This window comes from Gadus chalcogrammus, chromosome 20 (genome assembly GCF_026213295.1).
Source record: "Gadus chalcogrammus isolate NIFS_2021 chromosome 20, NIFS_Gcha_1.0, whole genome shotgun sequence".
Taxonomy (NCBI): Eukaryota; Metazoa; Chordata; class Actinopteri; order Gadiformes; family Gadidae; genus Gadus; species Gadus chalcogrammus.
This window is the reverse complement of record NC_079431.1, coordinates 7,240,401-7,246,400: the sequence shown is the minus strand read 5'-3', so window position 1 is coordinate 7,246,400 and position 6,000 is coordinate 7,240,401. Positions and strand designations below refer to the sequence as shown.

General features: G+C 47.5%; 1 protein-coding gene across 1 annotated transcript in view; it reads left to right on the top strand.

Annotated features, from left to right (window-relative positions):
- The first annotated feature begins 741 nt into the window (after window positions 1-741).
- Window positions 742-6,000, top strand: part of st6gal2a (ST6 beta-galactosamide alpha-2,6-sialyltranferase 2a) — a 35,070-nt gene continuing 29,811 nt past the window's right edge. Inside the window, exon 1 of the mRNA XM_056579492.1 lies at window positions 742-922. The gene's annotated coding sequence lies outside the window, so the exon portion shown is untranslated. The remainder of the gene's footprint in view (window positions 923-6,000) is intronic.

The following is a 6,000-nucleotide window of genomic DNA, read 5'->3' as shown; positions in this document are numbered from 1 at the left end:
ATATGGAGGTGTCCGTCAAAAGACCCCCCCCCCACCCCCCCCCCCCCCCCCCCCCCCCCCCCCCCCCCCCCCCCCACCCCCCCACCCCCCCCCCCCAAAATGGCCCCCCGGGGACGGTAGGGGGGAGGGGTTGAGGGGGCGCTGACAAGGAGGGGGAGCTATGCGGAACACCCTGGGAGCTTTAATAGTACATGAGTCATAACGTGGTGACGGTCACTGAAGGCTGAGGATCCAACGCACACCACCCCCCCCATCCCCGTCACCTCCACCCATTCCCCCACACAGGAATGCTGCGAGTGAGCGTGAATCGTCACGACATCATCACATACTCTTGACTTGCCCGAACTGAACCACGAGTGTGTGTGTGTGTCCTCTAATATGTTGGTTTTACCAGTAGTTAATTTCTCTCTCTCACACACACACACACACACACACACACACACACACACACACACACACACACACACACACACACACACACACACACACACACACACACACACACACACACATTGTTTACATTTTTTCTTACTCTTCCTTCAAAACTGAAACACTATTAAGTTATGAGTTTAATTATTTAGAGTTATGATTTAGATTATGCATAGACTGTATAATATTTTTGACGGATTCATAATGATGATATAGGGTTTCAAAAACTGTACTGTCAACCAGCGATGAGAAGTCAGCTCGATTGGCAACCAAAAAAACGACCCTTGCTCCGCCCATTTCTCCCATTTCGTAGGAAATGCTAGCCACAATGTGATACAGCACGGCCGGGGCGCTGTACACTGTAACGGTGGCTCTCTTGCACAGAATTGCCAAACGAAAGCGTTTGTGGCGTGCACAATCGCTGTGCAACAAGGCGAACTGAACGAGAATTGAGTGCTAAACGCCATGCAATGAAGACGGACATATCGTTGAGGTAAGGCTTTGTTCTCTTTCTGCAGGATTTTCCTGCCAGACGCTGCATCTCGCTTCAGAGCGCTTTGTGCCGACCGACCGAGCCCCCGTGCCGAAGACAGGACACAGGCAGCGTTGGCCTTTTGAACGATAACGTTTAGAATAATATGCACAATGACTGATTGTTTGCTGATTCAGATGTATTTACTGTAACGGGATTTATTTATTTATTTATTGCGTTCATCTCCGTAACGGAGTGTGCCAATTATCTTCCAAATTGCTTGCCCAATTCGGTCGCAAATTTCGCAGTCTTCTACTGTATCAACATTAAGCCACGGTTTATTAGGTATATTAGGGGTAAAGCCTCTCGTTCTCAAAACATGCAATGCAACATAAATCGATTTCGCATTATCAAAAATGCCATGCAATAGATACGCTTTATAAAGCCTAGGGTACAAAATATGAATTTAAAGTGATCGTTATTGTCTTAACACAAAGACGGGACTTCCTTTCGACTGTAGCTGTATGCATGCCAGGCAGAGTGCGTATTTTCCCCCTACTCCATTCAGTTGTTCAGAGCAAGTTCTCAGACACGAACCCCCACTGCCTACTTTAAAACCAGGTGGAAAGAGCTGAGTGGTTTTTAGGAGGTGCCACTAGGGGTGCGTGATGGCTCTTTATTATAAGGCAAATTTTGAGATAATCCACATAGATCAAACGGTTTCTGAGATTGATCAATGCTGGAGCAAAGGGTGATCTTCGTTCAGAATTTCTCAAAGTGGTGATCTAGGTAGGGTGGATGGTTTCAAATTGAGTACACTTCTACAATCACACTTCTTTGTGGTAGCCTATCATTTACTCGAAAGAACAATCACCAGCCTTGAATTCCAGCTTGCAGAGGTCGAGGTCATAACAATAAAAAAAATTATTATCCGTTTTTGAATGAGAGAAGATTATTTTGACTTGCAAATTTAGAAAACAATAGTGTCTTGAGCTGTGATTTTGAACCACAGTATTGTAATGATATACTAGGAGTTGTAGTAGTAAACTCATACTATGTTTTGCTGTATACACTTTATACACAAAGTGAAGCTATAGTAATGGACCTGTGTAATAGTAACAGGAACATTTAAGTCAAACACACACACACTCACACTCACTCTCAATCACACCTCACCCAACGCTTAGAGATCCTTAGCCACAAGAGGGTTATGTGGTTCTCACCAAACATCTGCATTATTGCTTTAATGACCCTTTACATCGCCACAAATAGCTAATTACCATCACACTTAGGCTGGCACCGCCACGTCTCTAAAGCTGGGCGTTTTATTGGCTAAGAGGTGGCAGCCAACTTCCTGGTTAAGCGCTTACAGGTGTGATGTTGGAGAGGAGAGTGGCTCTCTGTGTGCACGGGAGGGGCCGGTCTTTGGTTCGTCGTGTCCGGCCGTCGTCTATGCCTTGCACGTCTCCACGTATTCCTTTCATTCCTGCACTTTGTCGGAACCTGGAAAATCATTATCTCTGCGCATGTAATGATCACGTTTCCGGGCAGCTGCGCCTTTTCGCACACACACGCGTTGGCCGTTCCCTATTTATCGGACTCGCGCCGTAATGCGGAGCCAGGGTGACCAGACGAACCGGCTGGCCTCGCTCATTCAACGTGCGGTGAGGGAGAGGGACAAAAGGTGCTGGGCTCAGAGGCCAGCCAGCTGTGGCCCCGGCTCCGGCGCCCAGGGGCCCGGCGGCGCGACATGGGTCCGAGCCCCTCCATGAGAAACACATGGCCATGTTTCAGCCGGGTCTGGAGGGCTGGTGGAGGTGGTGGTGGTGGTGGTGGTGGTGGTGGTGAGGGGGGGGTGATCACCTCGTGCACGGCCGAGTGAGGGATGCGCCCGCTGGGTTGATTTAGTGGGCTGTGCCCCTTGATCATCGAAGGTTTATTTTCTTTGGTCTGTTGCTCGGTGAGGTGTTTGTTTTCCCAGGTGCACTGCGTGTCTCTGGTCGGGGGTCTAATCTGGGATCGGGTTGAGGTATCAGCGGCGTTCACACAGATAAGATCAGGGGGTTGAGTGCCAGGACAGCGTCCGGTCGACCGTAGGACACTCCCACGGTTAACTTTAACCAGGGTGAGATTGTTTTCCTTCCAAAAAACACTGTGTATCTATTCGTCTTTATATATCTTTAGGTGAATGTGCGTGTGTGTGTTTGTGTTCGAGTAGATGACCACAAATGGGTTGATCCTGGCTCTGTGGTCTGCGTTTTTTTCACCTCCCTTCAAGACTGAGGGTTGGACAAATTTCACTTGTGTTCCACACTTTGGTAAACAGATCAATCCGGGCGTTTATAAGCCCCTCATCACAAAATAAATGTGATTGGGGTTTTAACTGGCGGCAATTAACAGCTATTAACACGTGCTAAAATCTACTCAGGAAATGAAAGAGAAGGAAACGGGAACAAATAAAAGGGACCCCTCTCTCGGGGTGGGGTGGGGGGGGGCCTGGAGGAACAGTTCAACGTGTAAATCATTCCTTTTGAAGAACCCCCCCCCCCACCCCTCCCTCTCTTGCGGACGGCATCACCCTTTCATCATCTCCACCGTCCTTGTCACATCATCGTCAAGGAGACGCACACAGTGGCCCCCGCCTGAGTCCTTCGTCGTAGACTTCGGGGGCCACTTTCTCTCAGCTGGTGGCTCATGGGCCCGGGACGGGGGCAGGGGTTGGGGGGGACAGGGCCTGCTGTATTTATGGAACCATGAGGGGAAGGTGCAGTAATGCGTTTCCCTCCATAGGACCTTGCCGTCAGCGGCCTGAGTTCGACGGGGTGGTGGTGGGGGTAGGGGAGGGGAGGGGGGGGGGGGGGGGGTGCATACTGTCATTAAGGACCACTACCCCCGTGTGATTTACAGAGGAGTGTCTGCTCGGAAGGTCGGAGTGATTCAACAGTAGCCGGCTGCTAAGAGCTTTCTAACTTTCCCCTCTCTCTCTCCCTGCCTCGCTCCCTCGCTCTCCTGCCTCCTACCCTTGCTCTCCAAACGACAGTAGTTGGCTGTCTCCGTAGACACACTGCTATTAAAGTAGGAGCCCGGGCAATGTATGTTTCGCATTACACTTTTGATTACATTTCAAGTCTCACTTGTGTTTTTGTGTGTGTGTGTGTGTGTGTGTGTGTGTGTGTGTGTGTGTGTGTGTGTGTGTGTGTGTGTGTGTGTGTGTGTGTGTGTGTGTGTGTGTGTGTGTGTGTGTGTGTGTGTGTGTGTGTGTGTGTGTGTGTGTGTGCGTGCTGCGTTGGGGGGGCTAATAACCAATACCCCAGCCCCCTCCTTCTGCAGTGGAAGACTTGATGTAGATTTACACTACGTCTTGGGCATATCATAATCCACAGTTATTGTCAGCCGTGCTTGCTTATCGTGCTGAAGGATAAGCAAGATGGTGAATACCAGTGGCGTGTCAGCCGCTGACGATGATCTGGTGGTTCCTTATAAATCTAGTAATTAGTGTGTGTGTGTGTGTGTGTGTGTGTGTGTGTTTGTGTGTGTGTGTGCATTCTCCCAGGAAACCATGGAAGTAGTGTTGATTGACAGATAAATGGATGTTTCCTGCTTGCCTCTAATCTTCATTTCTGGGGATTGGTTGTTTCGCTTTGTGTGCACGAGTAGGAAAACATTATGCAACAGTGTGCAAACAAACAATCTTCCTTCCTAGAGATTTGGTTGGATCGCTTTGTATGATGAGCGAAGTATGCAAACGACATTTCCCTAATTACACGTCCTATATTTAACTCCTCTCTCTCTCTTCGGGTCTCTCTCTCTCTTCCATAGACGTCTGGTCTGTTCTGGAAAACATGTCCGCTGCTCTCATAATTACAGGGCACACGCACCCTTTACATGCTGCTCTGATGGTGGCACCGAAAGGCTCAATTGGTACTCTTAATGTATTGCCCAGTTGTGTGCATGTGTGCACGCGTGTGTGTGTGCATGGATGGATCTATGAGTGTGTTCGTGTGTATGTGTTTGTACACAAAATTTAGCCTCAAATCAGCTTCAGTCCCAGGTGTTTGTGTGTGTGTGTATGTGTGCGCACATGGAGCTATGAGTGGGTTTGTGTGTGTGTGGCTAGGGCTGGGCGATTGATCGAAATTTGATCGCTAGTTAGATTTTAGCGTAAAACGATCCAAAAATCGAATACAATCGAGCTTTCGTTTCTATTATTATAATTTTTTTATTAAATGTTTTATAGAAAGTGCAGCTGAATAGGCAAGGTAACTTTATTTATATAGCACTTTTCATACACAAGGCAGACTCAAAGTGCTTCACATATAAAGATTGTCATATAATAAAATAAAATGGGTTATGTTGCTCAGAGGTTGCCAAAAATGCAAACATGTTATATGCAATCTAACAACTGCATATAGACTTATGGCATGTGAAAGAGTGACAGTATTGCGAAGTGAATAAAACATAAAATCCAGTTTAGAAGTGGTAATAAAATCATTAACTAAAAATGATTTGCTATTAAGAGACCTCACATTAAGTAGAGCCATCCTGATGGTGTTGTTGATAGGCTTTAAGGTTGTTTTTGGTTTGGAGGCAATAGATATGAGATTTGTGAGGTTAGCAGTGTGTCTAAGTTTCCCTTTGTTTACTCTCTTAGTGGTTACAGCATGAATGCGAAAGTTGCCCTGCTTTGACGTAGGCAACCTTGGGTTCAGCAGATTATGTGAAACTTCCTTTATACTGTGTCTACGGCTGAACCCTTTTTTGTCTCAGTAATACTCAGGACTACTATCAGTACAGGGGGGGGGCTGGGGCGCCATCCTCTTGGGTGTTATCAGCCTGTGGCCATGACCTGGCGATGCTATCATTGACACGGATGCAAGTTTGATGCCAACATATTCCAGTTTCTTAAAGGTCCCATGACATGAAAATCTCCCTTTATGAGGTTTTCTAACATAAATATGAGTTCCCCTAGCCTGCCTATGGTCCCCCAGTGGCTAAAACTTGCGTTTGGTGTAAAACGAGCACTAGCTGTTCTGCTCGCCTTTGAAAAAACGGAGGCTCAAGTGCGCTGATTTGGAATGTCTGTGTTTAGGACGTCACCA